General features: G+C 39.9%; 1 long non-coding RNA gene across 1 annotated transcript in view; it reads left to right on the forward strand.

Annotated features, from left to right (window-relative positions):
• Nucleotides 1-19,702, forward strand: part of LOC134289761 (uncharacterized) — a 182,795-nt gene extending 163,093 nt beyond the window's left edge. The window contains exon 2 of the long non-coding RNA XR_009998653.1: nucleotides 19,636-19,702. This is a non-coding gene — a long non-coding RNA (uncharacterized LOC134289761). The remainder of the gene's footprint in view (nucleotides 1-19,635) is intronic.
• Nucleotides 19,703-24,029: the final 4,327 nt, after the last annotated feature.

The raw sequence follows: 24,029 nt of genomic DNA on the forward strand, positions 1-24,029 counted from the left end.
GTGTTAAAAAATTAAAAGAAAAAATGTCCCTAACAAAAACTGTTAGTTTTTCTAACAGAAAGCGTCATAGTTTCATACACTACAAATTTGCAGAATTTAACAAATGTTTTGCGATTTTCAAAAATAAAGTTTGAGAATATTAATGTTACAGTTTCAATGTGATGAATAATCTTAGAAATTCATTCTTAAATAAGAACAATCAAACCAAAATTGCGAATTGCAAGCAACAAGTAAAAGTCACAATTTTTAAATATTGCAGAAATTAAGATAGAAATTCTGGAATTTTATCAAATCATTTATTTCATCACATTTTAAGGGTAAACCTCATTTTCAGAAATAACTCAATCAATTCAACAGTAAAAAATCCCTGTAGAGTTCACAAAATTATAATAAAATAATTTCACGCTTAAACTTTTGCGACCCACCAGAAATCAGCCCGCGACCCACCAGTGGGTCGCGACCCATAGTTTGAGAATCGCTGATAGTGAATAGGGGAGAACGGAGTACACGGTAAGCGGTACATTATACCCTCGGCATTGATTTCCCTGGAAAATTTTACTAGTGATTCTTATTTATCGACTACGTTCTACTTGTTTGTGGGGTCCATGTGGATAGCCAAAAATATTGTGGAAATCGGGTAAAATAGGCTACGTTTTATTTGGCGATGCTCAAATGAGTTGCATAATGAACAATAGTTTCTAAAATGTTCATTATGCAACTCATTTGGGTTGCATTATGAACATTATGAAACTCAAATCAGTTTTATATTGAAAAAAAAAAAATCATTGCATAAAATTTTGTTTGGAACTTGTTGCAAAACTCGGCAAGTCTCGTTGGATGACTCGTACTGTAAAATCAAAATCATCACTTTGCACTTCGTTGCATAAATAACAATTATATGATTCTTTTGAAATTTATATTTAAATATGATATTTCAAATGTGGAACATAGTGAGTCAATCATAGAAGATTCTGTAAAACAATTTCGAAGCTCTGTATGCAAGTTTGACAACTTTTTTATAGGAAAAAAAATCTGTAAGTTCAATGTTGAGGCTCAGTGTACACCCGATTATTGTTTTGCATGGGTCTGGTTTTCGCTATAACTCAGTCAATTTTAAACCGATTATCATGAAATGTTGTACACATGTAGGCACGGTTATTACTATCAGTGTACAAAATTTCATGAGAATCGGTTAAAAAATGACTGAGTTATAGCAAAAACCAGACCCGTGCAAAAAAAGATTCGGGTGTACAGTGGTTAGACAAAATGATCGGGACAGGCAAAATTTTCCCTTCTCAAAAAAATTTCAAATAGCTGTAACTTTTGGAAAAGTGCATCAAATATTTTCAAATTTTCACTGTAAGTTGATCAACTGTTTGTGTATCAGTGGACAAAATTTTGAAAAGATCAGACTAATCTGCACGAAGTTATAAAGATTCTAAAAAAATGTATAATTATCCGATAGCCAACTTTGAGCTGTTATATCTCCAAACTCAATGAAGCGAATGCAATAAAATTTTTACCATTTATGACTTACATAATGAGCTTTGAAAAACTTTTGACTTAACTTAAAATTCTTAACACGGAAGAAAATTAAAACGATTAGATTGTTTTTCTAATAAAACACCAAATTTCCTTAAATTTCTACATCGTTTCAAAATTCAAGATGCTAATTATAGTTCATTTAAATTCCCTTTGATTGTCTTGAATACAGATATGTTTTGAAAGAAAGTAACAACATAGGCGGCACTTCATTGGAAAAGTAATGGGATGCATATTAAAAATAGACCAATTTACTAAAAAATCATAAAATTAATGAAATCGCTATAGCTTTTTCTCTTGTTAATAATTTCAAGTTGAGTCAAACGTTTTTCAGAGCTCATTATGTATGCAAGTCATAAGCAGTCAAAATTTCGGGTCATTCGGTTCATTGAATTCAGAGATATAACAGCTCAAAGTTGGCTATCGGATTATTTTACCTTTTTCTAAAATGCTTATAACTTCGTGCAGAATAGCCCGATCTTTCCCAAATTTTGTCCACTGATACACAACTAGTTGATCAACTAACAGTGAAAATTTGAGAATATTTGGTGCACTTTTCGGAAAGTTACAGCTAAATGGACATTTTTTGAAAAGTGAATATTTTGCCTGTCCCGATCATTTTGTCTATCCCCTGTACGTATGTTCTCATTTCCGTGCCCAATATAAAGAAGCGGTGAACCACCACCACGCGGTTGTTCGTACCTAGTGCTGCAATATTTTTCACTCTGGTCCTGTCAAATTTCGACCACGGTACTAATCGTAAACACAAAAAAATGTTTGTGTGAATTCTTATTTTTGTTATCCAACAGTTTTCTCTCACTAGATTTTGTACTTGAACAGTTGAGTATCGAAAGCGAGATTGTGGGTGGGACACTTAAAATCGCTGATACTTCAATATTTGCTCAACTGTGGAGAGACGAGCACTGTTAGAAAAAACGTTCCATTTAGATTTCTGAGCTATTAAAACTCACAGAAACTTGATTGTGTGGAAAAAGCTCTGTTCTCCTAGAACCGAGAGCAATGCGATAGGAACAATCTATATTGCTAAATAATAGTGCTAATGGTTCATTTTATTAGGTAATAGACCTTCAATTCAATACATTGATTGGTGCTTTCGAGTGGTTTCACTTGTGCTCACCTACCTATCAATTTCATGAAAGCGTTGATGCGCGATGAATGTGATCACTGAATCAGCGGTGCTTGAATAAATGTTAAAGCTTTGAGGGAGAAATGTAAATGGTGCCAAGTAGAGAGTTGAACCGATTGGGTAGCTATTTTTAAGTACTAACTATCTGCTCAAACTTTTTTAAGCGATATGTTTCAACTAGCGTTCTATGAACACTTCCACGGTTATTAACTCATGTCCAACCTCTTGGAATTCTTCCATAGGTTTCCTTTTGGTTAACTCCAGGGATTGTTCTCGGAAATCCTCCAATGATTCCTTCAAAGATTTTTCCTGGGATTTTTTCATCAGAGATTTTTTAAGAATTATTTCATGGATTCCTCCTATAATGTCTCCAGTTGTTCCCTCCGGGATTCCCTCAAAGATTCCTCCAGTGATTTCTTTCTAGTTTGTTTCCCGTGGTTTTTTTTTCCTGTGCGGAAGATGTTTGGGAGAAAGCGATTTATTTTCCACTTATGCAGTTGTATCTTCTTTAATTGACAGTAGTGATCAGAGGCGCAATGAGTGGGTAGGACAGGTAGAGCATGCCATATGTCGACGCAGAAGATGGCAACCCTGCCACCAACCGATTCGGAAGCGTCGCTTTCCACAGTCGAGGCGTCGCGGCGATACAAGTGACAGCTTTCACTATCACTGTATCACTGAGAGAGCTGTCAAATACCTGTTTCCGGTGATCAGTTCGACATTTTCGTAAAACAGTGAAGTGAATAGTCGGTGAGCAGCACTAAATACGTTCTAGTGTGAATTGTTAGTTAAAATTGGTAGCTTAGTTTCAAATACGGATGAAAATTTTCACCGTATGTTTTCGAGTTTGCAGGCAAGTTTCGGCACGTAGACAAAGTGAAATTTGTGAATTTAGTTGGAGATATCCGACACCCAGTCAGGAAGTGAGGTTAGTATAAGGTTTAGTAGTAAAGTCCACCTTTGTTGATCCAGCTAATAAACGATATCCGAAGTCCACCACGCGTGAATCCTTGCCGCAGTCAGGTCATGGGAAAGTCCGTCCAGTCGTTTCGTCCTACAGAACAAAGTAAGAAACAATTTAGTGCTAATATCAAAATGATGCTTGAAATCGGTAATTTGTCTACTAGATAGCGAACACCAGAACAAAGTCGAGAGAAACAATCCACTTATCCGCGAGCGGTAATGGCGGCGGTGGGTATATCCACCGGTTCAGATTGTGACGTTTCTTGGGGGAAAGTCAAAACAGGTTCATTCTCCTCCTCACCCCTTTACCCACCGTTTGGTGGCGTCAACCGATTGCGATCCCCAAAAAACGTCAAAATTGGAATCGGTTATTTGTGCCCGCCGGCGCCATTACCGCTCGCGGATAAGTGGATAGGGTGCGCCCACACGGAGAGGCCACCGAATTGTAAGTCAGTCCTCTTCTAAATGATTATGTTATGTGAATTAACCATGAACTTTATTGCAGTTGAAGCAATAAACATAAATATTCGCTCTCAGAACGGTCGCTTTTTGATTTACCCTACCACCCTCGACACCATACCCAGCCCAACTGCCAATAAGCAGTTAAAATACGTCTTCACAGCAGATCGTTAAATGAAAATAATTCTTATTTGCTCCTTAAGTGCTGCCTAAATGCAGGTTTTGGACCAATATACGGCTGATTGAATACTTATCGCTCAGACTATCGAAAATTGATACAAAAAAATATGTTTAGATTTCCACATTTCTTCTCCCGCTGCTTTTCCTATCTATCTTTCTCTCTTTTTTATCTTGCGCTTCAAAAAGAGGTAATTTATACAATTTCCGATGTGCTGGACAGTATTTTTTGCTTGGATGCCCAAAACATCGTGCATTTGTAGTGCTACGCCACAGCTGTCAGATTCTCAGTTGCAGTTTAGTTCAGCTGTCCTCCACGAAATTCATTAAAAATTAGCAATGGATTGCAGTTTATATTATCTCAGAAAATCATATAGGGATCTCATCATACAGAGATTTCTTTAAAAAGTTTTCTACAAGCAAGTGTATTTTGAACATTTTGCCAAGATTAATCTCCAGAAATGATTCTCTAGCTGTTTCGTGATGAAATCATCCACTTATTTTTCAATAATTCGTGCAACACTAAATAACTTCTTTAGCTGTTCTACAACAAATGTTTCAACTTTTTTCTGTAGAAATGCTAGCAGGGTCAGATAATCAGAAATTGTTCTATGAATTCTAAAGACTCTAGAAAAAATTTATCCAAAATTTGAATGTAAATGCCCATAATCCTCCAGAACTTCTGATGTTAAACCAAAAAATCCTCCAGGAATTCATTAATCCCAATAAGGGGTTCTACAGTGACCGGCACAAAAAAAAAGATCCACCATAGAGCGGTTACAGTTTCTAAAGAAAATTACATGCAAACATGATGAATTATACCTTTTAATGAATGCAGTTCATCCATTTCACATTATTTTAGTAATCTGCGTTGAAAAATATTTGGTTTTTGAGGAATAAAGTGATTTCTGAAATGATTAGGAAAATTGCTTAAAAATTGGGTATGACAGAGAAAAATATCCACTTTACAATTAATTCTGAAATTACAAAATTTCACCAAATTTTCGCATCTTTTGCTTCTTGGTGTATGCTATTGTGATGTTTTAAACATATGAAATTTATTTTGACATGAGTATTTTTCAATTTTAGCGTGATTAGAGACTGTATATATAGTGACATGCAAAGACGACTTCTTTTGATTGTTGTTCTTCTTCTTCGCCAGACTTTGTTTTCATAATTTTGCTGGCGTGCTCGATAGGTAGCCGATTTGACAGTTCGATAGGTAGATTTGGTTTCACTCTTTGCGGGACTGTGTTATAAACAGACTGTAAGCGTGATGTGGGGCGGATTTATTTTTCATGGTCAGTATAATGGGTAAAAAAATCTCTAAACTACAGAAACTATTAGCAAGCAAGAAAGAATGCTATTAATCTACAATACAACAATAATTCAGCTTGCAAACCTACAGGAATATACTCTTTTGGACATTTTTTATGAGTTTTGGTCGATTAATGCAAAGAAATGCACATGTTGTGAAGATCATTAAGAATTGTTTGATAACTCAAAACACTTTCACGTTTGTGTATCGCAATGATCACCTCCATCTGTTTGTTCTAAAGCTTGCTGGAGGTATATTCTATCATATACACATTGATAATTATAAATTTTTGATGCATTACAAGTGGTACACATGGTGCTCACTTGTAATGTTAACTTTCAAAATAAAATCACATTGATGTTAAATTATGCGCATACACGAAATGAGTAAGAGACTAACGTCAAATCATGTTCGTGTCATCGACATATATATTCCTTGCATTCCAACGAAAAATATTGCAGAAGACGGCTCGATGATCTGATGCTTTATTTTCAGCAAACTTTTGATTTTGATAATGTGGGTATTGGAGTGACAGTGGAATTCATTCATTGGAAGGTATATTTTATCATTTTTGGATGTAGTTTTCATTAGAAACTGTAATCACTCTATGGTGGATCTTTTTTTGTGCCGGTCACTGTATGTTGTTCAATGTTCATTATTGTTGTTTTATTCTAAGAATTTGTCCATAATTTTTTCATCATCAAAAGAAGATCTAATTATAAATTAGTTTTGCTTCCTAATTGAGAATTATTCTAAGCCAGTATGTCTACTATTTGGAAAACTATAGAAAACCTGGAATTAGTAGATAATTTCATTACACTCGAAAACAAATCCTGTAATTCTGAGGAAATTCTAACGGCAATCAGGGCAATTTTGTTTGTCGAAAGGATATTTCACTGAGGTACATGATTGCCCTTATTTTTATTACATCTCATAGTTCTTTGTAATATAAAATAGTATTTTAGGTAGTGAATGGGCTATATCTGCCTAGCAAGCCATGTCCATTTTATATGTTGGGGTAGTGGGGATAAAGTGGACAGCAAGGGTAAAATGGAAAGCACATAGTTTCATGGCTTTTATTGTTTTTCAACATATTTTAACGATTGGAGCTTATGCCTTAGCATGAATCATTATAATCTTGCTGATTTTGTACTTACTACTACTCTCAATGACTCTCAATGGTAGATAAGTCCCTTTTAAAAGTTGCAAGAGAATGCTTTTACTTGCAAGTAACTATATCCAGTTAAGCATTCTAGGCACCTAAAGCTGACATTAAGACAGTTAAAATCAAACAAGCCTCAATTAGGCAATGAACTTACAAAATAGGGTATTGGTTCCCTTCCTCAGCATGTGGCTCCCATTTTCATCCTACGAAAAACAAAGGATTGAAGCGCTGTTTGTTTTGTTTCTTATTTTTGTATTTTTTGTTAGAAGTGAGCACCCATGAAAACAAAAAGAACGGAATCAATCGGTGCCGTAATCGCTTGTTTCCGAATAGGATGAATATGGGAGCGTGAGATTAATGATGGAACTCATACCCTACATATGAATTTGTCGACTTATCACGAACCATTCACTGTGCCGCTTCCACCCGTACTTACCACAAATTTAAAGCTTCATGAATGTACCCATGTAAGCCGTCACGTTGATTGCATACCTATCGGGGGCATTCACTGGGTGTCGCGTGCATTTTATACACAGTGTTCAGCTTCATGCTTCATTCGACTACCGTCGTCTCTACCAGCAGCCAGTCAACCACGCCGGCGCTTGAACTTGAAAGCTAAGCTTTTTGCCTGCATCGACATCGGCATCATTTACCATCATTCATTCACCACGCCTAACAACCGTTGTCACCACCATCACCACCACCACCTACCGCACCCCAAGCTTGAACTCAAACCAGCAATCCGGCAGTTGAAATTGAAAATAATTTTAAGCTTTTTCATCATCATCAACCCGCCGACCCGGTGCGATGGCGACGTGCTGTGAGTGGTGAGTGTGATGTTTCGACTTGCACGACTTTCGCTGCGTGTCATTTTGCGTTTTTGCGTTATCCGCGGATGATGAGTTCAGAATGTGACACACGCGCGGCTAGAGACAACTCTTCGCCGGTAGCACGCAGGTGCACGAAACGAAGGGACTGCGTTGGAAATATGTAAGGCTTGTGAATACGCGGCATATGGTGGTCAGGTCATCGTGTAATTAGGTCAATTGTTTCTGTTTCGTGATGGGAAGGTAGTGCCCGGGCCGGTGTAACATTTGACATTATCACCGCCGCACAACACTACTCAGGAGCGAGGTGTGCCATGGAACAGGTGTGTCCTCCGTGAAGTTGTGTTTTGTGGTGAGGTATAATTCAGCTAGGGAAAGTTTTACTTTGTCGAAACTAGAAGTTGTTTAATGTAGGTCCCTTGTGTAATCGGTTGCTTTACATTCACACAGGAATAATAGATTTCACCTGTCACGAAATTAATATTTTATGTAAACCCCGTTTTCGGTACACGACTTGAATTGACTATAGAAATAATCTCTTCAAGTCGTGTCATCAACAAACCGCAGCAGCTTGCCTCCACGGAAGTCGATCATTAGTAAGGACCTCAAGCAGGCCCTGAAGAGACTTCTTAAGTCAACGATAGCGGTCAAGCAGGACCATAATCAACACATGGCATGCCGTAGTGGCAGCAGCAGAACCCGTGGAGCTGAATGTGCCGAACTCTACCCAGACACAGGCCTTCGCATTCGCGGGTAACCCAAAGGCTACACCGGGCGCGATCGCTTACAAAGCCAGGAGGTTGTTAACCCCGAGAGTGAAAATCAGTAATGCCGATTTGACCCCAGCCAGGCATCTCAGAAAGCTGTGAGAGGTGAGCCTGAAAAAGCTGGTCCGCCCAAACATGAGGTGGCGGCCATTGGTAGGTCAAGGCTGGTCAGGGAAGGACCCCCCCCCCCGTGGACTCTAGTGGAAGAAGAGGAAGAAAAAGTCGGAGCAACAGGAGCGCAGGTACACTAGGCCAAGAAAATGTTGGAGGACGGATGGCGTGCTCGTCATCAAGACGGAGAAGTCTAAGTATTCGAAACTCTTAAAGGCGATAAGATGCATTGTCTAGCTCGTGGATCTAGAAGCTGATGTACGTAGTATTAGACATAATCGTACCGGTGAAATGATCCTCAAGCTCAAGCGCGACAAAATGTGCAAGAGCTCCACCTAAAAATGTCTGGCGGAAGAGGTTGTTGGCGAGGGAGTCGAGGTGAGAACTCTTTCAGTTGAAGCGACTCTGGAGGCTCAAAAACTAGACGACATCACGGACGTGGAAGAGCTCGTCACGGCATTCTGGAAACAGTGCGAGGAGCAGGTGGATACTACAGCCGCTCCGCTACGGTAAGGCCCGGCTGAGATGCAGGTAGTATAGCTACCTATTAGACCGGCCCACAGTTGTATGAAGCGAAAAAAAAGTTTTCAAAATTCACGGGGCACCCTCTAGAATCGTGTCTTTGGATGAGAAGAACAATCTGTGAAAGATTCAGCTCAATCGGTTGAAAACTGAGCTGGCGCAAATGAGTTGAAGGTTTGTATGGGATGTTCAGTCCAAATATATGGGAAATTGGATGACCTCCAGTCTATATATGGTCTTCTACAAAGTTGTTCATTAGGGTATCAACTGTTATTCTTTCAATTCTGAGCCAAATCGAACTCGCCAAACCGGCGTGCTGTATGAGAGACTGGAGGTCATCCAATTTCCCATATATTTGGACTGAACATCCCATACAAACCTTCAACTCATTTGCGCCAGCTCAGTTTTCAATCGATTGAGCTGAATCTTTCACAGATTGTTCTTCTTATCCAAAGGCACGATTCTAGAGGGTGCCCCGTGGAATTTTTCGACATTTTTGTTTTTGGGTCGGTCTACTACCTATGGCGGACGCTAACAAGTTTGTTAAAGTAGGTAAGCTCAAGGTGAGTGGGTCGGTATGTTCGCTGGGTATACACGAGCCACCGGAGGTTTGCTTCAGGTATCTTGAACCAAGACACTATTTGTGGAACTGTAAAAGGCCCTGGCTTTGTAGGCAACGTGGACGTTCAGACCGTAAGGTACAAAGCTGTACGAATTCTCCCAAATGCTTGAATTGTTTCGGGGAATCCGCGAACAGCAGGCTTACAAGGTGCCCGTCCTTCAGAAGAGCCACAGCTGATAAATCAGAGTGTAGGTAAACATAACCAAACCTGGTCCACTGTGGCGCTGCCCAGCAACTGCTGCGTCAGGCACCTACCGAATGAGGGACGGATATTGCCATCATAGGGGACCCATATCAAGTACTCGCCGGTAACGGCAACTGGGTCACGGATGGGTTCAAAATTGCGACGATATGGATGACGAGTAAATACCCCGTCCAGGAGTTGGTGTGCATATCCTACCAGGGCTCCACGGTGGTCGATCGAGCAGTTCTCGCAGACGCTGGACTGTATGACGGCTGGCGAAGACCGGTGTTCATAGCGGGTTACGGCAATTATACTCCGCATTTTTTGGGGAATTTCTCTGTAGCAAAGCTTTCACTCATTACATGTACATAATTCCAGAAGTAATGTGGAGAGAGAACCTAAAAAAACACAACAGACGAACGCTACGAGAAATGGCAAATGTAACTCTGGTAGAAGAAACTCTGGACAAACCTCTAAGAGAAATCCCAGCAGGTACTCTGGGAATAATGCCGCAAACACTTACTTACCTTACTTACCTTACCGATCAGGCTAAGGCCGGGGTGGCCTCTGCTATACATAGTAGCCGTTTCCATTCCACTCGGTCCCTGGCTGTTTGTCTCCAGTTCCGCACTCTGCGTAGGCTCCGCAGATCGTCCTCCACTTGGTCGACCCACGTAGCTCGCTGCGCTCCACGTCTTCTTGTACCGGTCGGATGGCTCTCGAGAACCATTTTAGTCGGGTTGCTATCCGACATCCTGATGACGTGACCCGCCCACCGTAGCCTTCCGATTTTCACGGTATGGACGATGGTTGGTTCTCTCAGCAGCTGATGCAGCTCGTGGTTCATTCGCCTTCTCCAAGTCCCGTCTTCCGGCGCAGTATCATAACGTCCGAGGCCATAAAGTCCCAGGACTTTATGGCGCATTTTTCCGGGGCATAACGTCCGAACTTGCAGATACGCCACAAGGTCCAAGGAAAGAAGGCACATAGGATATTATGACGCATCCAAACTTTTGGACGCTATTTCGCAAAAAAACGCGACTTAATGTCCGGGACTGTATGGCCTCGGACGTTGTGACCCGGCCCCCCGTCTTCCATCTGCACCTTCCGTTCGGAAACTCCAAGGGCGCGTTGGTCCTCTGCACGTAGGGTCCATGTTTCGTGCTCATAGAGGACGACCGGTCTAATCAGCGTTTTGTAGATGATTAACTTCGTGTTACGGCGAACTTTATTCGATCGCAGAGTTCTGCGGAGTCCAAAGTAAGCACGATTTCCTGCCACAATGCGCCTCTGAATTTCTCTGCTGGTGTCGTTGTTGGCGGTCACCAGTGAGCCCAAGTACACGAATTCTTCAACCGCCTCGATTTCATCACCGTCGATATAAATTCGAGGTGGCGGGTGTGGTGATTCCTCCCTGGAGCCCTTTGCCATCATGTACTTTGTCTTCGACACATTAATGACTAATCCGATTCGCCTGGCTTCACGTTTCCGCCATCGTCTCAAATTTACGAGCTATAATATCAATATCATCGGCGAAACCAAGCAGCTGAACGGACTTCGTGAGAATCGTCCCACTCGTGTTTATCCCCGCTCTTCTTATTACACCCTCCAAAGCAATGTTGAACAGCAAGCACGAAAGACCATCACCTTGCCGTAACCCTCTGCGAGAATTCGTATTCGTGCATTATCTGCCATAGCTGTTCTCGATCGATTGTATCATACGCCAATTTGAAATCGATGAACAAGTGATGTGTGGGCACGTTGTATTCGTGGCATTTCTGCAACACCTGGTGGATGGCGAACATCTGGTCCGTTGTAGCGCGTTCACCCATAAATCAAGCCTGATATTGCCCCACGAACTCTCTTGCAATCGGTGATAGACGGCGGCATAAACTTTGAGAGAGTATCTTGTAGGCAGCGCTCAGTAGTGTGATCGCGCGGTAGTTCCCGCAATCCAACTTGTCGCCCTTTTTGTAGATGGGACACACGATACCTTCCATCCATTCCTCCGGTAATACTTCCTCCTTTCAAATCTTGGTAATGACCGAGTGTAGTGCTCTCACCAGTGCTTCTCCACCGTATTTTAGGAGCTCGCTGGTAGTTGATCTGCTCCAGCGGCTTTGTTGTTTTTTAACCGGTCAACCTCCTCCTCAATCTCTCAACAAAATCCATGGGAATTCTCGGGCAAACCTCTAGTCATTCCGTGGGAAATCCCTGGAGTAGCACTGAGAATAATCCCGTGAGTTTCGTAGACAACTCGTGGGAATCTCCGTAGGAAATCGCAAGTAGAATATTGATAGGAATCCTGGATAATTGGGGGAAATCGCAGAAAAACATTTTGGTTGATTCCCTAGAACAACCTTTAGAGATGTTTCGGTAGAAACTCTGGTACAATCCCAAAATCTAGACAAACAACCACGCAAGAATTCCGGAAGAACTCCTGTTCTTAAAAAAATTTCTGGAGAAATTGCTTTAAAAATCCCTGTAGAACAAAAGATAAGAACAAAAAATTGAGTAGGAATCTAGTTTCTGTTGTTTCCTAGTAGAATGAATAGGTATTGTTAGGAACTTTCAAAATTCTTCAAATGATGTTGCATGTATAATTCATTTAAAATATAATGTTCGTACATAGAACGCTTTAGGAAGCTTTTCCACTATCACTTCTCTACTTCATCCATGTCCTTGCTTCAAATGTATCAATTTCTCCTGTACCAAAAAAAAATCCCATCGCTGTCAGCAGTTCTCAATGAGTTTTTTTTTTTTCGATTTCAATCAACTTGCTTTATCGCAAATAGCCGTCGTCGTCAGCGTCGTCGTCTTCCCTCGTGATGACGCGAACAATGAGCGGAAAATTGAAATCCCATTCTGTTGCTCCTCCATCCATGGGCATGGCACATTTTCCGAGTACCTACCTAGACGACACGACAAAACTGCTGACGGCTGCGAAAGATAGAGAGCATATCTTTTCTCGCCTCGAGTGTTGACGATGGTGGTGTGGTGAAGGCTTTCAAGATAAAGGTCAATGTAGCGGCGGCGTGCTTTCTTCTCGAGCGGGCGAAGGCTAGATCGCTATACAGAGACTTCAGATAGTGTCCTTCGTTCGTGGGCGAATAATGCACAAGTGCATCGATCGTAAGAGCAGATGCATCGCTGGATTAACCTAGAACTAATTTCCAGCACAAACTCGTCGACCCATCAAGGTTATTGCGAGATGAGTGCAATCTTTGCACTCCTTGCAGATAAAGGTACCGTAACATAGGGTAACTTTGAAAGTTTTTCAGTTTGTCACCGTAGTCTTAAAATATGTTTCAAATTAATAATAGGGTATTGGTTCCCTTATTAAGCATGTGGCTGCCATTTTCATCCTACGAAAAACAAAGAATTGAAGCGTTGTTTGTTGTGTTTCTTATTTTTGTATTTTTTGCTAGAAGTGAGCACGCATCAAAACAAAAAGAACGGAATCAATCGGTGCCGTAATCGCATGTTTTCGAATAGGATGAATTTGGGCACGTGAGATTACTGATGGCACATATACCCTATTTAGCATTCCAAGGGAATCGACTGCTGTATTCTGTGCAACTCGAATTTTACGGCTTCGCAGTCTAAAGGAATCAGAACGAGTGGTTATCTAACCCGACCCAAAGTGTCGAAATGTCATGGAAGTCAAGGAAATCCATGACACGCGATATAGGTACTAATGCATAATGGTAAATTGGCAAGAGAAACTCTCGGTTTATAACTTTGTAAGTATTCATAGATCGTCGTGGTGATAAGCATCCGTTATACCAACTAGAAAAAAAAAAACAAGGAAATTGCATCTAGCAAAGTATCGTTCCTTTAAAAGCAAAGTATCAAAGTTACTCCAATTCACGGCGACTATTTACACCGAGTCGTGCGTCGTATTTTCCTCCTGTTTGAATAATCATTTAACCTCGCAACGGTTGTGGCGGCGAGCGATGGCGTTCGCATTATCACCGCTAGTTTGCAAGTTTCGACTTCTCTCGACCACCGCCGAGAGCTCCACGACGCATTTCATGATACTGCACTTCAGCAGAGAGATTTGTTGAATCACCCCATCGCATCGATGACACCGCTTGTATGTGATTGGAAATAATTAGACACGTTGGTGGCTTGTCACGTTGTTAGCGCGGAGTTCAATATTTGTTTGCCGACGACGACGACGACCGGCTACCGGTAATCGTCCGGATCATAGCGGATCTACGTCCCTGACGTTCCGCAATGTATTGCTGAAAACTTTTAGCAATGGGCAGCTAATGAAACGAAGCACGATTCGCAAGCAGCAAAGAAAAGTGTGTCTTGTAGCTTATTTATTGGGAAAATATATTTCAATTTGATCGTAATGTTTAAAATGAGCTTTTGTGCAAACGTGGAATTATTCCGCATTTTCCGGCGCTGCAACTTTTAGCACCTCTATATTCAACTTGTTAGCGAGACGTAAATTGTTGATCTGGATTCGAGTGGCTTGAACGATGTGACTTTATCTGATTGTGATTTCGCGTTTGTTTCGCGTGAATTTAGAATGTATCAAATTTCATTAAGAAATCTGTGCTAATTTGACTTCCACGTAATCTACACAAGCATGTTTAGTCTTTAAATTTATATATTGTTTGAAGTTGAAACCCTTGGATTTTGCGTTGTTGTATCCTTGAATCGATGAGCCAGGAACTATCTGGTTTTGGAAAACAAACAAGGAATCTAAATGTCACAATGTTTGTGGTTGTTGTCATGAATTTATTATTTAGATCAACAACTTCACAAAACCCAACTGAAGCTAGAGTCCATGAACGCATATTATTCGTCTCTGTAGAACCACCATTAGGAATTTCTTCGAAAAGCTTAGGTGCCTTGTCATGATGCATTTTCGGACTCGGAGGGATCAACCTGGTTGACCGCTATCTAGTTTCAGTTTACCAAGTGGCCTCAGGACTTTTTTATCCCCGGAAGGCCGAACAGGTTTTCCACTACACCAATTTACCGGAGCTATCATATATCCCGAATTTCACCGGCACCCCTTTCCATTCCGATGCCTCTGATTCAACCAGGTTCGTGAACGCAACGACAGCAACATTCCAGGGAATCTTCCTCGTTGGCCACTTTCCAACAGAAGGGTCAAAGTCGACGCCACACTGGCATCACTCGGTATGCCTTGCACAGCCGACGCCATGAAAGGATCTGCTGGAGGATTTCTAAAAGAAATCCTGGTGAACGGTCTAAGAGAAATCTTTGGAATGCCACTGAAACAAGCCCTGGTTGAAACTCCAACAAATTTGGAATAACGGACGGTGGAAATTTCAGGGAAAAAAACATCTGCTGGTTTTTCTCGAGAAATTCCGTGAAAACCTAAAAGGAAGAATCTCGGAGGAAAACGCTATAAGCAATATAGTGAAAAGCTCTAGGAGATCCCAGGAGGAACACTCTCATACATTCTGGGAGGACCTCGGATAGAAATTGCAATGAAAACACTACAATACAAGGATTTTTTTTCCGGAAGAGGCTTGACTTCAGAAAAAAAAACCAACGACAAACTCCGTTGAAGAAATTCCAAAACAACGTCTAGGGTATATCCGGGAATTAATGTTTTAAGAAAACGCGGAAGGTTTTTAGTGAGAAATCCCGAGTGCAGGTTAAAATGGAATCCTAGAGGGAATTCTAAAAATAATTCTGATTAGGATTTCGGATCCATTGAGAAGTTTTTGAATAGAATATCAATCAAATCTCTGAATCATAATCCCTGGAAGAGTTACGGGGTAAATACCCGTACCCCATCCCTGGAAAATATGGACCGTGGAGTGACATTAACCTTCTTAGCAACGTCACTCCCACCGTTAACATTTCAAATTTATGCCACGTATACGGAACGGTTGGTAAAAGATGTCCCCGTCATCTGATCTCAATAACAACCCGAGTAGACGAGAATATCTGAATCATATCTCAAATCGAACATTGTTTGCTGTCATAGCTCGATGTGATTTTGATGTGTTATTCAAAAATCTAATAAATATCGCACGAATATCTCAAAGTGATATGATATCAGTTTTTATTCTTGTCGAAATAGCTGAAAATTTGAACATAAGAACACGTTTAGCTCTTCTGCGTGAAATGGAACACATACACCCATAGACTCTATGGCATAAAGATGGCTCAATGTTAGTGAAATGCCATGTGCCCCTTTCTGAGCTGTGGAAACGAAGAACCGCATGCTCTTATCCCCAAGTTATTTACAACAGTAAGCCACAGTTAAGTGGTAAGCATCGCCGCCTGTGAATCCTAAGGTAGTAGGTTCGATGCTGGATGTTGACACTTTTTTTTATTTTCTTCTAGAAAAAAAAATGACATCTTGCCTGCTACTGCTTTGATCTTGTAATATCTTAACGAGCTATTTTTCAATAGTTCATCATATTAAATTTTGCTATTATTTTTGATCTTTTACCTCTTATATCAATCAAACCAATATCAGTTTTTGCTCTTCAGTAATTCAATCAATAATAACTAAATATGCTATTCATCAGATTGTTCCACCTACTCGGGAACGCGAACAGTAGGCTTGGCCGCTTTATTGCTTGTAACACATTTCTGATATGCTGCAAGCAGCAATAATGACAAGAAAAAATATGGAATTAGTCGGTTCTATCATTTTCCAGGATTATTCCATTGAATGGCTGTGTGTAGGCTAGACTATACTAGACAAGTAGATCGTGACTTCAATGTTTTGAGTTACAGTAACGAACGCATTAGCAAATCGAGCAATATTAGTTATGCATGAAACGAGCTCACTTATTCATATTCATCCGTCCATTCCATGCAATCAATTCAGGCCAAACATTTCTAAAGGTCCTATCTGCAGAAGAGAGGCTCTCTTTGGTTTCCCTCTTTTTCGTATATATCTCAGCTGTTTATTTGTTTCATGATTGTTTCTTTGCATTGAACGATGATCAAATCAATCGTCTTTTGATTTGTACTGTAAAAATAGTTGAAAAGTGTACCATTGCCTTGCAATAATTGAAAGAGAAAGTGAACAAAGAGAGCCTCTCAAATGCAGATAGGACCTATTGAAATGTTTGGCCTGAATTATTTGTTTTTTATTGGTCAGAAATTTGTTAGACTTCCATTCAAGCTTGCTACTGGTCGATTCCAATATGTTACATATATGGCTAAATACCCAAGAGTATTTGTATATTCGTGAATATACATTGTTTGAACATACAATTGTTTAGGAATTGTGAAAGAAATTCCGGAAAATCTAGAGGCTTTCAATTGCTTAAAAAAACAACGATTATAAATTTTTAATTTCGCTGAAATTTGTAAAACTTTTTGAGAATGAGCTTGTTGGATAACAAAAATGGATGTAATGAAATCTACACAAATTTTGAAAAGCACAAATCTTGATCATCTGTTAAAAGTGTAAAAAGAAATCTAGAAACTAAAACTGTTAAAAAAGAGCTTTCGATAAACATTTCAAATAAATGCAGGCAACATAGCAGGAATCTGTTTTGGTATTGTTTTTAGATTTTGCATCACCTCTGTGTATCAATCAAAGCAAGTTTTGTTTGTCAGTACGGAACCTCTACCTGAGAAGCTTGTCCAACTAGCTATCATTCCCCATCCCAGCAGTCGCAAGGATGTGGCCAGGACAGTTCTTGGCCATTGCAGGATTGCGTCAATCCAGTCTAAGATTCAGAGATTAGTCGCAAATCGGCTCGGGCGGAAAGGAGGCCCTCATAACAGCGGTCTAGGACTCCACCACCTACGAATTTGTGCGACTCGCTCAATGCTAATGCTAACGTGACCTCTACCTGTCGTTGAATTTTCATAGTCTGCATGTGTGAACAATTCGTAGCTAAATTAAAGTAGAGATTTTTCGCCATTGCAAAAGAATATTTAGAATTTCTACCTAACTCAAATTAGAATCCAATTATTCCTAAAAAAAATCTGGTAAAGCTGGTAGAGCTCAGAAGAATGTTTGGCGGGATTTCCAATAAAATTCCTGAAAAAAAGCAGACGTCTCTTTCAAAAATACTGGCATAATATAAGGAAAAATATTAAGGAACATTTTTTTTTAATCCTGCCAAACTTCAGATGAACTTATAGTGCAGTGAGTTACTGTAAAAATTCGTGCAGAATTTGAAGGATTTTTTGGCAATTTGAAAATTAATTTGTGTAATAATTCCTGCAATTAATATTGGAAACATCCCAGAGAAATTTCAAAATATATTGGCAAAATCGTAAGGTGCTGTCCATAAACTACGTAAACTCATTTTTGGTCATCTCTGACAAAACCACCCCCCCCCCACCCATTAAATAATAATAAAATAGAATAAAATATTCTCAATTTTTTACTGTAAGTTCATCAACTAGTTGTGTATCAGTGGACAAAATTTGGAAAAGATCGAGCCATTCTACACGAAATTATAAAGGTTCTAGAAAAAGATATAATTATCCGATATCCAACTTTGAGCTGTTATATCTCCGGAATCAATGAACCGAATGTAATGAAATTTTGATCATTTATGACTTATATAATGAGCTATTAGAGACAAACAGCCATGGACCGAGTGGAATGGAGGCGGCTACTATGTACAGCAGAGGCCACCCCGGCCTTAGCCTGACCGGTAAGGTAAGGTAAGGTAATAATGAGCTATTAAAAACTTTTGACTAAACTTAAATTTTTTTACACGAAAAAAAATTTTTACGATTGGATTATTTCTCTAATATAACACCAATTATTTCAAAACTTCATCGTCGTTTCAAAATTCGAGATAGTAATTTAAGTTCAATAAAATTCCCTCTAATTGACTTGAATATATTTATGTTTAAAAGGAAAGCAACCAAATAGCCGGCATTAAATTGAAAAAGTAATGGGATGCATATGAAAAATAGATACATTTACTAATAAAACATAGAATAAATGAAATCGCCTTAACTTTTTTTCTTATTAATAATTTCAAATTATGTAAACTGTTTTTCAAAGTTCATTATATAAGTCATAAATGATCTAAATTTCATTGCATTCGGTTCATTGAATCCGGAGATATAACAGCTCAAAATTGGCTATCGGATAGTTATACCTTTTTCTAGAACCTTTATAACTTCGTATAGAATGGCTCGATCTTTTCCAAATTTTGTCCACTGATACACAACTAGTTAATGAACTTACAGTAAAAATTTGAGAATATTTGATGCCCTTTTCGAAAAGTTACAGCGAGTTGAACATTTCTCGAAAAGTGAAAATTTTACCTGTCCCAGTTATTTTGAGTATCCCCTGTATATGTTTTTTTATTGACAAAACATTGTCGATCAGACACTCTGTAAATTTTATACGTGATAAGCCTACGAAATTTTTAATTGAATATTTTTTTGTATAGTTTTGAATAATTCAATGTGAAGTAAACGTATTGTTTCGAATAAGGATTTTATATATTGGGCATGATTTTTTTTTGTAACCTAATACGGTATGGCTCTCTAAATAAATCAAACCGCTGTGCATTGAAAGAATGAATAAAACATTATCAAGAACAACTTATCCAGCATTTTACGAACTTTTATGGCCGCCAGAAATGTCCTCACTTTCTTGTAGAGATCTAGGGATCAACCGATTTGACGCCTGGCTTGTGTCGTTTGACAGTTGAACGATAAGCTTGATGATCGATCTTATGGACCAGCTGCCAAACGACACAAGCCAAACGTCAAATCGGTAGATCTCTATCAGAAAGGGAGCAAAATTCTGACGGTCTTGAGCACTCGTAAAATGTCGGATTAAAGCAGCTTTTATTGCATGCATCAAACTAATCTTTCTTTTCTTTCTACTTACAGGTAAGCAACTCTATCCAACCCCTAGTTCGGATGCTTTTAAATTTATTGATCGGAAACACGAGAAAGTTGAGACAGGTCTGAAACGCACAAAATAATAACGTGTGCAATGTTCATGCACAAAAACCAGTGTTCTCAATATGGTATGATCGTTGAAAAACAAAAGTTTTTGTGTTTGTGTTTAAGGGCAAAAGTGACAATTTGAAAATTTTAATACAGTGCAATGATTTATAGGAGAAGATTTATACATGAATCCATTTTTACGGCATGGCACGGAATGTAGTATCAACTGCAATCTGTAGGATTTAAATAAATCTTTCCTAACTGTTACATTATTGTAACGTTGTTAGAATAATAAGTGTTGTGTTCTGTTTCGCGTCGCGTCTTATTAGTGTTGTAGGGGTGCTTACGTTAGTGACTAGTGCAAATCGCAATAATTGAAGTGTTACATTATTACAACAGTTTTAACTGTTACAAGATAAATGCATTTTAGCATCTTGAATACATTCAGTAAACGTTACAAAATCTGCGAACTGTTTAAAAAGGTGAATATTATACGAATCAAAATAAAATCTACTTTCGCGATTACTTTTACCCGCAATCGAAGATACGCGCGAGATAGTCGCCTAAGGAAACGAACCTGTTTTCAAAATTTCCATCACAGCGCTCTTTGATAGTTCTTCAAGAAAGGGTCAACACATGGCCGGGTGGTGTGATGAGTGCTGCGACTGCACGTGCTATTTGCACTGCGATCGAATTTCGACCATCACATAAGGCCTAGGAAAGTAGTCGCCATAATTGTGCTTTTCGTGCAACGCACAATAACATATATATCGCCATTACCCTCATAACCCCAGGATGAACTTTTTATTTTTAATCGGCTGATATTCAGGAACTATAAAATATAAAAATAAGTGGTTTTCACTATGATCGATGGGAAGAGTTGTACTTCTTCTTGCAAAGGTAGTTGCCAAACCGGAAGTCCATGCTTGAACCTGATTTTGCACCGGAAATAAGTGTTCCCTGGTGCAATGTTGTGGCGATATGTTCTACAGCTGCCTATTGGCTATTTTTTCAATAAATAGCTGTTTATTTTCGGTAGATCTAATAAATTGGAATCCAAATTTGGCCTTTGATTTCTTACCGAAACGTGTTTTTACAGAGTGGAGTCAATTTTGTAAATTGGGACAGAAACCGGTGAACGCCTAAAAGTATGCAATGGTCTTGTAATTATTCGTTGGCTTAAAGTATGATCCGTGTCTGAATTCTAGATGGATTAATCACATGAGTGATACTTTTAAAAGAAGGGCTCGAGCTATATACCAGCTGGTATACCGAACAAATTCTTCATAGACACTAAACTTCCAACATAATCTTTTCAGGTCCAAACTGATGATAGAGCTTTGGGAGCAGTACGCCCCGAGTCCTACCGGAAGTACACATCTGGGACCAAGTTTCACATGCAACTTATGCTAGAAAACAACCTCAGCATTGTGTTCTTGCGGCCTATCATTTCAAGTTGTTAAAGAGTTCAAAATCATTTTAAAATGCCAGATTCATAGACGAATCACCGAAACATTGAATCAGGGAACACTTATTTCCGGTACAAAATCGGGTTCAAGCATGGACTTCCGGTCTGACACCTACCCTTGCATGAAGTACAACTCTTCCAATCGATCATAGAGAAAACCGCTTATTTTTATATTTCATAGTTCCGGAGTATCAGCCGGTTTAAAATAAAAAGTTTGTCCTGGGGCTTTGAGGGTTAACTGAAACTTACTTACTTTCAATCCTGAGCACCCACGGTCTCCAGGGGTCTCCAGTTAGCCTAGTGGTTAAGGCTATGGATCGCCAATCCGGAGACGGCGGGTTCGATTCCCGTTCTGGTCGGGAAAATTTTCTCGACTCCCTGGGCATAGTGTATCATTGTACTTGCCTCACAATATACAAATTCATGCAATGGCAGGCAAAGGAAGCCCTTCAATTAATAACTGTGGAAAAGCTCAAAGAACACTAAGTTGAAGCGAGGCAGGCAAAGTCTCAGTGGGGACGTAGAGCCCTAAAGAAGAAGAAGACCCACGGTGGTGCAGAGGACCGAATTGAAAGATCTCCATCCTGGAATCATGAAAGCAATGACATTTTTCTAATATGCTTAAACAGAGTTCATCCTAAAATTTATAATAAATAACGTCTGTAACATCCTATTACGAGAGTTCAATGGTCTTAGTAGGCCAATTACCTACCAATTTAATTTTTATTTCACTCCTCATTATTTTCCTAGCCTAACACTAAGACTCTAGTTCCTCACCTGCCCATAAAACACCATGCTCACTTCTCGCTGTTTTGCCTCACCTCCTCATTCGCAATCCAGAGTGCTGTAGTAGTGCAGCACACATATCGGAACCGCATAGCGCAAAGAGAAATGCGAAGTGAGTGTGAGAATCACACTTACCTCACTCGAAACGTAGACGCAAATTCGCGCTCTGTCGTTTTGTGCAAGGAATTATCTTAGCTCCTTCCAATCCCATCCAATCCATCCACCAGAATCAACCTTCCATGTTCCTCCGCACCCCTTGGTTTGGCCGCAATCATAAAGGGTGCTCTGCACTGTCGATTCATCATCATCCGGAAAGCGCCAAATTACAAGTGGCTTATCCGGCACGCGGTGAGAGAGAGCGACGAGCGCAATGCGGTACCGCTGGCTGGTCAGGAAAATTATTTACTATGAGGAAGTCTCTAACAAACGGTCCTTTCTGAACTCGTTTGGCCGATGATGAATTGTGTCCACTAAAAGAGGCTACGTTTGGGCGGTAATAAAGGCGCGTCGTCGTCGTCAATCGCATTTCGCGATTGATGAAAATAAAACTTTATTCAAACCACTTTAGCGATGTCGAAATATTCTTATGCTACGGAAGCGGCTGAGCAGTCTCGAGGATATCAAATGATATTATTTGATGTTGCCCAACGTTTCGACCACTTTTTGGTCTTCTTCGGGGGCTTCAGAATTATTTATTTATTTCAAAGTACAAATGTTATACAAATAACATTTCAGAACACCCTGAACAAGGCAAAAGAAGTGGTCGAAACGTTGGGCAAAATCAAACAATATCGTTTGATATTGGCGAGACTGCTTAGCCGTTTTCGTAGCATAATTTACAAATCCAAGACTGAATTACCAAATCACGTCAACCAATCCTGAAGATAGTTTCAAACTATTGACCATGATGAAGCAGGGGCATAGCATGCCACTTCTACTAGTGTCACAACCTATACAAATAAGTCAATAAAGTTTATCGCCGGGTAAAGTATTGACCGCATCGAATGTGACTTCGTACCACTCACCCCTCTCGGAAAGTAGTAAATTTCTTTTCAACAACCCTTGCACAATCAACCAATACAGTAAAACTAAAGTCAATGAAGGTTTCTGCTACTACCACACGTCCATAGATATTCCTACTCCTTCCAATAGGACGCGCGGCTCAAGGATTGTATCGGCGGCATTTGGAGAACCGGTGCGCTGCTGCTCGTCGCAGATAAGGCGACCGGTTTTTACCTACTTTTTTTCGCCAGAAACTCGAGTGGGTCAGTAAGTATATGTGTGAGAACACCACAATCCAAACTGCCGTCAGCCGGCGGGCCTCGCCCTACCTACATATGATGGGGGACGGGGACTCTGTTAGAGCTTTTTTGTTTGGTTTTCGCGTGACTACTTATCAATTTTATGGTGGTTGATCAGGAGGCGGTGAGCGGTGCGGGGCGGTGGGATATGGTTGGCTGAACCGAGCGAATATACTATCACTTTTCAAGGTTGGGATGGGTGCACCACAAAGGAACGATGTGATAGCTGAAGGCGGTTCTGAAGTGCCTCAAGAACGAGTTGGCGAACGTGTTCCGGGGGGGGCGGTTTTATGGGTTTACACTTGTGTGGATAATTTGTTCTGCGGTTCGGTTGGGTTCTCTCGGTTGATTGAGCATATGAATTCTTAAGGATGAAACTTTTATGGAGAAGGCTTCGTTAGTAAAGCTATTATAAATTTTCTCAATTCACTTGATTGAATCTGCTACCTAGTTAGAATTATATCATTACTAAAAGATTTGACGTAGGAACTCAAGTTTTGACGTGAGCTTTTTACATGTCATGTGTTTTTTTTTAATTAAATTAAATGATAAGTTAACCATGAACAAACTGTATGAAGCTGTTGCTACTTTGAGGAGGATTGACCTATCGGTGAGATCGCTACAAGCTACATGTTTTTTTTCTGTCCAAGGACCAAGGAGTGACATTAACCTTCTTAGCTACGTCACTCCCACCGATTTTCACTTTATTCGGAATTGAAATGAGCTGTTGGTACGAGGTGTCCCCACTCAATGTTTTTTTTTTTTGTAAAATCAACAAC

This window comes from Aedes albopictus, chromosome 3 (genome assembly GCF_035046485.1).
Source record: "Aedes albopictus strain Foshan chromosome 3, AalbF5, whole genome shotgun sequence".
NCBI classification, from domain to species: domain Eukaryota; kingdom Metazoa; phylum Arthropoda; class Insecta; order Diptera; family Culicidae; genus Aedes; species Aedes albopictus.